The sequence below is a fragment of the Nycticebus coucang genome, chromosome 19 (genome assembly GCF_027406575.1).
Source record: "Nycticebus coucang isolate mNycCou1 chromosome 19, mNycCou1.pri, whole genome shotgun sequence".
Classification (NCBI taxonomy): domain Eukaryota; kingdom Metazoa; phylum Chordata; class Mammalia; order Primates; family Lorisidae; genus Nycticebus; species Nycticebus coucang.
This window is the reverse complement of record NC_069798.1, coordinates 70,138,340-70,150,009: the sequence shown is the minus strand read 5'-3', so window position 1 is coordinate 70,150,009 and position 11,670 is coordinate 70,138,340.

Here is an 11,670-nt window from a genome sequence, read left to right as displayed (position 1 = left end):
TGGCCCCATGGCTCCCATCAGGCACCACCTCCAACACAGGGAACAGATTTCAACACGAGGTTTGGAGGGTCAGACACCCAAACCACAGCACCTACTGTGCGTCTTTCCTGCATTCACTGCCCCATTTAATACACATGGTTCTTTTGCTGGACAATTCCTTGCAAGAGAATTGTTCTATTCACACATTTCCAGACCATAAAATTGAGTGTAATGAACTTGTTCATTTGCTGCATTTGAGAATGCGCTCACCTGCCCTGAGAGGCTGCCGTGAGACCTCGCCAGCTGACTCATCATCACTGTGGCCTTTCCCTGAGACCATCTCTGACCCAGGCTTTGGTGGGGTCGTGTGGTGTTGGGCAGCTATGTTGAATTGGAAGTTATTTGCAATATGATTTTGGAGAGTTTATTATTATGAACTATTTTGACATGGAACAGATATGATGAAATTATACTGAATACCAATGTACCCATCCAACTTAGAATAATTTTAAAAATTATCAGTAGAGTTGAATTCACTTTTATATCCTTCCCCTTCACAACCTCCACCCTTCCTCCCCCATACGTGCCATCTCCCGGGAGCCTAACTTTGTTGTCCATTAGCTTTTTTTATACATATATCCCAAATCCATATGCTCTTAGACAACCTACAGTGGTAGTGTCTTTTCTTCTTTAAGATTATGTGGTTGGTATTGGTGTTATGATACACGCTTTGTTTTGTCTTCACCTTAAAGTGTAATTTGTCTGTTATTACTATAAAACATCATTCTTCTTTGCTTTCTGTTTGCCCTTTATGTATTTTGCAGCCTTCCCATATCCTATGATTTAGGGATATTTTTTCAAGATAACACATAACTGAATTATTTTAAAATATATTTTGACAATCTCTAATTTTTTAACTAGCGAGTCTAGTTCATTTATATTTATTGTTATTACTAATCAATATGGATTCATTTTCAACATTTTATTTTGTACTTTATTTTCTATTTTTCTGCCTCTTTTTTCTCCTTTGGTCATGATGTCTTTTAGGTTGGATTTTAAAGTGTTTTCTCCTTCCCTCTCCCAACCTTTTTGGTCTATTTGTATTATTTTACTGGTTATCCTTGACCATTTTCTATGTGCCAGGAACTATTTTAGGGTGTAAAGATAGAGCAATTAACAAAAAGTCCCTTCTTACATAAATTTTATATTTTATTAGGGACAAGATATTTAAAAAGAGACATAACTATAAGTGTCCTGTGGTGAACACTGTGATGAAGGAAGACAAAGGATTTAGAGGATATTAGGAAACATGTCTGAGAAGCCTACATTGGAATGGGAACATGAAGGGAATAAAGCAGGAGGCTTTGAACTGGAGTGCAGAGCATCCTAGGAGCAGCAACAGGAAACAGCCTTGGGGCAGGACATCATGTTTTAAGAACAAGGAGACTGGAAACAGATGTGGAAAAGATTTGTAAGCCCTGAGATTGGAAAAGATTGGTTGGAGAAAGAGAGGATGGATGAGAATCAGCTTTGAAGAGCAGGGAAAAGCTATGATCTGACCTGAGATTCGCAATGATTCCTCTGGCAAGGGAGCTGGCAGGGATCATGACAACAGGTGGGACAGGTGTGCTGGGAAGAGTTTGGATTCTGGTATAACAAAGGCTGAGCTGGCCAGATTGGTTGGTGGGTGGATTTAAGGCAGAAGGGAGAGGGAGAGAACGGATGATTCCTCTGGTCCAGTCTGACGTCCTGGAGACAAGAGTACCAGGCATGAAGCTGAGCCCAGGAACAAGGGGGAAGGTTTGAGGTGTGAATTTAGACACTCATCAAGCACAGGGTTGATAGAGTTCAGCAGGCTCAGTTAGTCCTGAGTTAGCTGGAGAGGTCAGAGCAGGAGACAGGGACTAAGAAACTACTAAACTCCATCAATTTAATAATGGTTAGTAGAATTCGAAGTTAATACCTGTCATGTTCCTCCCCCAGTCAGAATGCCCCAGGATACTGTTTGTGCCTACTCCCCCTCTCACCCTATCTGGCTTGGCTGTCCAGCCGTCCATCCTTACTGTGGTTGATACAGGCTGTCCAGCCGTCCATCCTTACTGTGGTTGATACAGGCTGTCCATCCTTACTGTGGTTGATACAGGCTGTCCATCCTTACTGTGGTTGATACAGGCTGTCTAGTTGTCTGTCCTTCCTGTGGTTGATACAGGCTGTCTAGCATCAGTCCTTACTGTGGTTGATACAGGCTATCCAGCTGTCCATCCTTACTGTGGTTGATACAGTCTGTCCAGCTGTCTGCCCTTACTGTGGTTGATACAGGCTGTCCAGCCATCCATCCTTACTGTGGTTGATACAGGCTGTCTAGCTATCTGTCTTTCCTGTGGTTGATACAGGCTTTCCAGCACCAGTCCTTACTGTGGTTGATACAGTCTGTCCAGCTGTCTGCCCTTACTGTGGTTGATACAGTCTGTCCAGCTGTCTGCCCTTACTGTGGTTGATACAGGCTGTCCAGCCATCCATCCTTACTGTGGTTGATACAGGCTGTCTAGCTGTCCATCCTTACTGTGGTTGATACAGGCTGTCCAGCTGTCTGTCCTTACTGTGGTTGATACAGGCTATCCAGCTGTCTGCCCTTACTGTGGTTGATACAGTCTGTCCAGCTGTCTGCCCTTACTGTGGTTGATACAGGCTGTCCAGCCATCCATCCTTACTGTGGTTGATACAGGCTGTCTAGCTGTCTGTCCTTACTGTGGTTGATACAGGCTGTCCAGCCATCCATCCTTACTGTGGTTGATACAGGCTGTCTAGCTGTCTGTCCTTACTGTGGTTGATACAGTCTGTCCAGCTGTCTGCCCTTACTGTGGTTGATACAGGCTGTCCAGCCATCCATCCTTACTGTGGTTGATACAGGCTGTCTAGCTGTCTGTCCTTCCTGTGGTTGATACAGGCTGTCCAGCACCAGTCCTTACTGTGGTTGATACATGCTATCCAGCTGTCCATCCTTACTGTGGTTGATACAGGCTGTCTAGTTGTCTGTCCTTCCTGTGGTTGATACAGGCTGTCCAGCATCAGTCCTTACTGTGGTTGATACAGGCTGTCCAGCCATCCATCCTTACTGTGGTTGATACAGGCTATCCAGCTGTCCATCCTTACTGTGGTTGATACAGGCTGTCTAGCTGTCTGTCCTTCCTGTGGTTGATACAGGCTGTCCAGCACCAGTCCTTACTGTGGTTGATACAGGCTATCCAGCTGTCCATCCTTACTGTGGTTGATACAGGCTGTCTAGTTGTCTGTCCTTCCTGTGGTTGATACAGGCTGTCCAGCATCAGTCCTTACTGTGGTTGATACAGGCTGTCCAGCCATCCATCCTTACTGTGGTTGATACAGGCTATCCAGCTGTCCATCCTTACTGTGGTTGATACACGCTGTCCAGCTGTCCATCCTTACTGTGGTTGATACACCAAATTCCTTTTGCTTGTCAGACCCACTAGCTGCTTTCTGCACCTTCTTCTGTGCATCTTAAGCTCTTTCTTTCTTCTTAGAGAATTTATGTGAAAGTTATCTTTAGTGATAACCAGTGATAAAAATTGCTCATTTTTCCTCTGACCCTGGTGCTTAATTGGCCCTTTACATTGAATGATGGCTGGCCAGATGGACAGCTGGCTTCTCTCAGTGCCCCAAAGATGCTAGGTTTTATTTTGCTCTCAAGTTGGCTGTCACGCTATTTGACATCCATTATAGATAATGTGGCTTTTTCTCTATTTTTAATATCTTCTTTTTATCATTGGTGTTTATAACTTCACTCTGATTTGTTTGTGATGGTTTTCATTATCCATCCCTTTTTGTCAAGCTTCTGAAGCTGAGGATTAATATTTTTTGTCAGTTCTGGAAAATTTTCAGCCATTATCTTCTTGAATATTTTCTCTCCCAGCCCCTGGCATTCTGTCCTCCTGGAGTTCAGGAGAGGTGTGTTTGACTCTGCGCTCTTCCCTTCATCTCTCTTTTTTCATACTTGGTCTTCTCATCTGCGCTGATTTATTGGCATTTCTTTAGCTATCCATCCTTCTTCTAACTATTCTCCTCAAGTTCTACTAAATTGTTTTTCCCAATGTACCAGGACTATTTTGTAACATTTTCTTTCTCCTTGCTCACGTTTCTAATTATCTCTCATTAATTCAATTATTTTAAATGTGCTGATTTCATATTCTGAAAATTCTAATATCTAAACTCCTTGGAGTCTAATTATGCTTTTATTATTTCTACTGAATTTCTATTCTTAGAACTTGTTTACAACTTTCATTTTTGTTTTTATCCTTTAGATTTCTCTTTGCTCAGATTATATCTGTGACAATTTCATGACACCCGAATTAAGAGTACATTCCTACGAACGTATTTTTATTTACTTCTGTCATTTGTCTCATGGCACCATTACTCAGGACACTTTTAAGTTAGTTTCTGGGCTTGATATGCCTTGGGAGACATAAAGGTAAGTTCAAACTTTATAACCTACATGATCAAGGCAATGTGGGCACACATCCTTGGAGAAGCCTTTCCCACGCACCTGGCTCAGAGGCTGCAGAGTTCTCTAGACATTTCTGTGGGGAGGATGGTGCATTGCTCCTTAGTATTTGCTGCAGTCCCTGTTGGAAGGTAACAGGACTCTGCCTTTATCATGCGGCTTTCTATCCAGGGCCAGTGGTGGAAATGAGTCAGACCCATTTCCTCAGGCTTTGACCAGAGAAGAAGCTGTGCAGGTGCTGTGAGATCACACCCAGCTCCAGGTTGGAGCTGATTCCATTGGAATCGCTGCTGTGCTGCTGACAGCTCTCCCTCTCCAGGGGACACATGTGGAATTCCAGCTGACCCCCGCCAAGATGCCTCACAGGCAAAGAATAAACCTCCATGGCTATAAGCTTAATCTAGCACAAACTGACACATGCATTCTTTTGCCACAGAAGTTTTTACAAGTGACTGTTTTATGGATGGCACAGCCTTTCAAAGATCTGGGACTTTAATGGTGATTTCAGTTTCAATTTTCTATTACAGTTGAACGCAAGACCTAGCATCTCCTAATGGAAATTTAAAAAGTAAGTAGCAGATATTATGAGTGTGAATGAACTGTTCAGTGCTCCTTTCCCAGACTCATGAGAGACTGAGTTTCTCAGCCCGCTGCTGTTGGACAAGTCCTCTTGTTTTGTTATGTTAAATATGAAAGGATAAGAAATGTCCAGGCCACGGCAGGGAGGAGCCCACTCACAAGTGCCCCATTTGGGTGACTGAGGAAGAGGCTCCGTGCTTTGATGGGGACCCAGGAGGTGCAGCCGGCTAGATCCCTGCGCCACTGTGTGGAGGAGAGTCTGCTGGAGCAACAGCAGCACTTTCTATAGAAATGAAAAGCTAACTCTTCATGTCTTAAGCTCTGTAATTCTTGGAATTTCCTGTTTATTCAAGCTAAGTACAGCCTATCTTGAACAATTCCCTAGGGTTTTGGCTAATAAATTTGCCAAGAGTCTCCTGGCTACAATAGTAGTGTCCATTTAGCACTATTATTTTCAGATCTTTCTCTTCTTTTGGACTCTAAAAGATTTTCCATTCCATTGAAAACTCAAGTTCAAATATGGGTTCTACAACCCGTATTTGTAGACTCAAGTTCTTTTTTTTTTTTTTTAATTTAAAAAAAGTGTCTTTTCAGTATAGGGTCCATAATATCGGTAGAAAATTATGTATGAAAAGTTGCTTTTCAATGGAATTTACTTCTATATTATAAATATTAAGATTGAGAGAATTAGAATAGTATCTCCAGAAAGAATGTGAAAAGTTTCATGAGAACATGAAGAAACAAATTTTAAAAACAGACACAGACACACAGGCGTCCTATTCAGATATTTACCATTTATGTATTTTCCTGTCGTAGGGCACCATAGAATTCAGTGTTGATTTCGTGGGTTTTCACCATGTTGGTCCTATGTACTCTGGTGCCGCTCCTTGGAAAATATGGAGGGCTTAAACTTACATGCAACCTGCAGAATGAGTACCTTGAGTTTCAAAGCACAACATGAGTGTGGGTGTGCACTTCTGCCTCTCCACTGCCTGAGCTGTGGGAGACCCTTCCTGCCGGTGCCCTGTGTCCAGACCCTTGCTGGCCGCCTGCCCAGCCCTCGAAGCCTGGCTTCAGGGCCCTTTCTGGAACAATGCCAGTATTCCGAAACTCCCGATCCCACACTTTCTATCCTCCCAGAAGTTGTTCCAGCCAAATAAATGCTCTTACCCATGGCAGACCCTGGTCTCTTGTGATGTTTCTCCTTTGTATGTGATGTTCCACCTGTCCGAATGCCACTTTTCTGGCTATCACACAGAGGACAGTTTTACTTATCGTCCAAGCACCATCTACCATGCTGTCTGACTGATGGGGTCTTTTAGGGTTCCCTCCTAGGGTGAGTCTCTCCTCCTTCCACGCTTGCACAAAACTCTGTCTGCACCTGTCCAGTGTCTCTGCAGCGCTTGTAATTGTGTGTTGCAAGGGCATGGCACTCTCGTTCAAAACATCACAGAGGAACATTCAGGTCTGATCCAAGATTCGCCTCTCTCTTCTTCCTGGAGCTCGCCTCTGTTCCGGAGGCTTTCCCAGTCAGCTGGGCGTCTAGAGAGAAGCTACTCCCTCTGCTGAGGGGCAGCAGCCCTGGTTTCTGGGTAAGTCTCTGTCCCCCTCATGCACTACTGACAGCCCCCCATGGTTCATGGCCTTGGTACCCTCTCTGCACATGCCAGAGGCCTCCCTCGTGTCCACAGGGAAGAGTGTGGAGCTGGCCTAGGACACTGCTGCTCACTCACTCTGGAGGTGCAGGAGAGGCCCTGCCAGGTGCCCGGCTGCTGTCTGGTGGCAACTGCACAGGAGCTTCCAAGGTCATGAGACTGTCTCCTCGGGGTTTTGAGAGGACAAGGGGCGACTGGCCCCTTTGGTTCTGCCTTAGTCTCCACACAGCCACACACCTTCTCTCTTCCAGTTTCCTCTGCTCCTTGTCCAGCCCAGAGAGGGCTACACAAGGCCCATGTCACTGATGTCCTTGACGCTCTTCCCCACTCTGAGGGGCCCAGAGCACATCACTGCAGCCTCTGGACCAGCTACACTGCTGTCAGTTCATCTCCCCCAGACTTACCAGTCCCCTGAGGTAACAAATTCATGCCTTTCACAAGTGAATTTCCCTTCAGTTTCTGTAGCCAAAAAAGACCTAATAGAGCACAGCTTCATGGGAAATATGGATAAAACATCTTAGCTATTTAGATACTTACCCTAAACTTGAAAAAGTAAACAGGAAAGAAAAAATAATGAAAAAAATACTACAAATGAAATGGATGAATATTGGAAACCAGGTATTTTTGGTCTCTTCCAGATTAAATCTTTTTAATATTTTATTTTTTACTCTAATTATTTCTCTTTATTCAACTTTAAGGTAAGAGTCGTTATGTTTACCTTTAACATCTCTAAGAAAATAGGGTTCAAAGAACAAGGAGAGGCCCCAAGATGTGTGGTAAAGATCATCCCCTTACAGGTTATTTCTTCCTCTGATGCATTAATTCATTCCATTCATTCATTTCTTCACTGAAGAAATTTATTTAAACTTAAATCTCTGCACAATTCCTTCCTCTAGGAATAAAATGTAAGAAATTTGCACCAAAGGGTGGCGCCTGTGGCTCAAAGGAGTAGGGTGCTGGCCCCATAAGCCAGAGGTGGCGGGTTCAAACCCAGCCCTGGCCAAAAACTGCAAAAAAAAAAAAAAATTTGCACCCAAAAAGGATTCCTCTGTATAGCTTTTTCAAAACAAGCATATCTTCCTGAAGTCTGTGGTAAGCCCACAGAAAATTGCACAAATCATTAAGTACACAAATCAGTAGATTTTCGAAAGTCCTTTCATGTTTAATGAAAGCTTTATTTATTCACCTTCCTCAAAACTCAAGTCCATATGCTGGGTACTGCAAGAAAATCAAAGGGGAGAAAAGCAGAGATCTTGAAGAGAAAGTCATCTGCAGGTCTAGAAAGGGATCGTGTCCTGGAACCCAAAATCTACGCAAGGCAGAAACAAAACACCTCCAAGTAGTGCTGATGAGGGTCCTCGTCACGGCTAAGCGAAACACTCTTGTAATAACTGGGACAGTGGTGAGTGTCACTCATGAACTAATTCCTAACTGGCGACTGCTAATAAGCCCCAGAGGTGAAGGCTGGTTTGGATTCTTCCAGCACATCACAGAAACGCCCACGCAGCTTGTAAGCATTTTCTGGCTAATTAAGCAGAAGAAGCGGCCTATCTTCTACTTACATTATTCATATTTTATCTTTAAACATTATATTTGAACTTGTTCTTTCTGAACAACATACTGTACTTCTCTCTTTTCCATCTTTAAAGTCAGTTTGGCTTCCAATATTTATAGGTATTAATGATTCCATCTGGCCCATCCTACCTATGAATCTACTCCCTACCCCTCCGTTTCATTGCAAAGATTTGTGTTAAAATAATCAGACGGGAGGGCACTGTGTTCATCTCAGGTAAAGAAACGAGAACCCATCTCCTGGGCCTGCCTTTCCTCCATTCTATCTGAGAACAGAACGCCTTGCCCAGGCCCTCAGTGCCAGCCAGGCCCTGGAGCAGCCTCCCCTACACCCTGTTATTGCCCCTGACATAGCACGAGAGACTTGTCTGCTCAGGACTCTGCTGCAGCGTCCGCCACTCATCATAGCCGGTGGGACCAGGGGGAGGCAGAGAGGTCAGGGGAAGAAGGCCCAGCTGCTACCCGAGTCACGGTCACCTCTACCACCACTGTGCCACCTGGGCCAACCCGTCATTCCCTCTGGGCCCCAATTTCCTCACCTGAGGAATGAGAATCATGATCTTGGCATTGAGTTTGCTGGAAATTGCCTTTCTGTCTCTCATTACCTTGCTGACTTACCTGAATATTTAATGTGTGTCTGAAATTATGTAAATAGTGAAATGCACAGACTCCAGGACAACCCTCCATCTTACCTCATGTGCTTTCACAATGAAAAATGAATATGTTATTTGTAGAAAGCATATGTAATATGAGAGGCTAAAGAAAATAGCTAAACTATTTTTAATTTTTTTAAACATCATAGAATAACTAATCCAGGGAGAAACTTCACCAGTTCTTCTGTCCTGTCTTCAAGCCACCCTCCCTGCCTGGCAACCACCCGCTCATATCCGCACACTTGTCCCTGAGTGAGTCACCCGGGACTGACTGTTATCTACTCATGCCTAAAAGGACGGGAAAGCTGGCCACATTGTCTCAGTGTCAAAGAAGAAAAGAAGCCTCTATCATTCCCCCCATAGTTTATTTCCCATTTTTGTCAGCAATTTGAATCAGAATAGCTGTCTCACTAGTCAAGGCTGTTTCAAAATAGGCTTTGGAGAACCGTGATGCTTTCTCCATAACATATTCAGCAGCTGAAAAGATACCCTTCCAGACTAAAAGGCTCAAAATCTCTTTCCAGGCAAATAAACCTACCTAGCTCTATAACTTAAAAAGCACCAAAAATTGTACATAATGATCTAAAGCCTGGCGTGGCCTCAATATAAAGGCATTAATGTGGGAGGCTTTTCCCTACTTGGTGACAAATAGATGAAACAAAAAACGTGTGCACATGTAGAGTGGGACCCGAGTGTGGACAGGGCACCTCCCTCTGCAGAAAGGGGAGGAGGCCCGTCCACGGAGAGAGCCCTGGGGCCGCGCTCTGGACACCTCAGTGTCGCCTGCACAGCTCGGAAGCATCAAGGAGCAGGTTCTGCACACTTCACACTCTTTTAATCAGGTAAATGTGGAACACTTCACAGATGCAAGCGTTTGCCTATTTTGTGTTCTTATTATCTGTTTGTGGTGTGGAAGAGGAAGAACCCCCAGACAGCCCAGGCTGAGTCTCTGTGTCACAACTTGGTTCTCTCAAGTGACAGAGCAGTGGAGAGAATGACGAGTCACAAGAATGACTCAAAGCTTTAGCTGAGAACTTCATGGAGCACCATAGGTTTAGTGAGGAAAACAGCCCCCATGGGCCACCTTGCTGTGTAAACACCTATTGTGGCTGGTTCACGTGGCTGATGCATCTGGTGTCGGACTCACGGAAAGGTTACATGCAGGGCCTGTGCAGACTCCGAAGAAAGGGAAGGGCAGAGAGACGGCCAGAACCACCAGCCTGCAGGTGGGGGGAAGGTTGAAAGTTTGCAAGTCCCCCCCCAGGGAAAGAACCGTGCCCGGGGGCCCTCCTTGCTTCTTGCTTCCGTGCCCCGCCCAGGCAGTGCACCCAGGCCAGGCGCAGACACTTCCTGGCGCCCAGGTAACCCCGCTAAGCTGACCTGCAGGTGTGGGGGTTGTGCTGGTGCCATCTTCCTTTGCCTGAAATGCTTTTTTGGTGAAACAAAGATAACAATGGTCCCTCTCACAGGGAATTGCTTGAAGACTACATGAGCTAATGGGTGTAAAGTGCCAAAAACGGTGCCAGCTACACAAGGAATACATGCCGTTTTCAAGGAATCCATTCAGTTTGTAATGTGTGCATCTTAGGATGCTTGGAACTAGCACAGTGGTATTTTATCCCTTCTCTCTATATTTACAATGTAGTTGATCCTTCTTGTGTGTGTGAGATAAGATCTCGCTCTGTCGCCCAGGCTGCAGGGCAGTGGTGTCTTCCTAACTCCCTACAGCCTTGTACTCCTGGGCTCAAGCGATCTTCCTGCCTCAGTCTCCCAAGTAGACCATCACATTGGTCTAATTTTTCTATTTTCTATTTTACAGAAACAGGATGCCTCGAATGTGCTGTGGGACAGTTGAGAACTGGCCGACCGTTCATGTGGACGCTGGTCGAAACTAACTGCATCATAACCACTTTGGGGTTTTTGACCCATAGAGTCTCAGTGTAGCTAAAGGGACAGGTCACAAAATGCCCCCAGCTGGGTGTTGGGGACGTTTCTGAACTTGGAGCAGGTATTGGCTATACAACATCACGCATGTACAAAATACCACTAAGCTGTGCACTTTAAAGCAGTTATTTTATCTCATGTGAATCTCAGCTCAATTTTGTAAAAAGGGCAATGAATCAACACTGTAAATAAACGGTCATCTCTTTCATTATCTTTAACCAAGTCTCAGTTATTACAGCACAGCTTAGTTTTCTCACTGAGAAGAAAACGGCCTGATTTTGTAAAGGGTCACTAGAACTTGAGGGTCTCAATTTGCTGTCTGTCCTACACTGTGGGGTGTTCCTTTTCATTATGTGCTTTTTTTTCTCCCTCTGGATGTGCTTTATCTGGTTTTCTGAATCACTTAAGGCAGCGGTTCTCAACCTGTGGGTCGTGACCCCTTTGTAACAATGAAAATACATCCTGCATATCAGATATTTACATTACGATTCATAACAGTAACAAAATTACAGTTAGGAAGTAGCAACGAAAATAATGGTTTATGGTTGGGGGTCACCACAACATGAGGAACTGTATTAAAGGGTCACGGCATTAGGAAGGTTGAGAACCACTGACTTACAGCAAAGGTGTAGCTTCGTGGTAAGATTGTATGGTGGAGATGTCTGGGACGATGGCCCTCCATCCATGCTGACCCCTGAGAAAGCAGCAGTGCAAACCTCCCGGCCACGGGTGGCATCTCCACGCAGCCGCGAATCAAGGTATTCTGAAC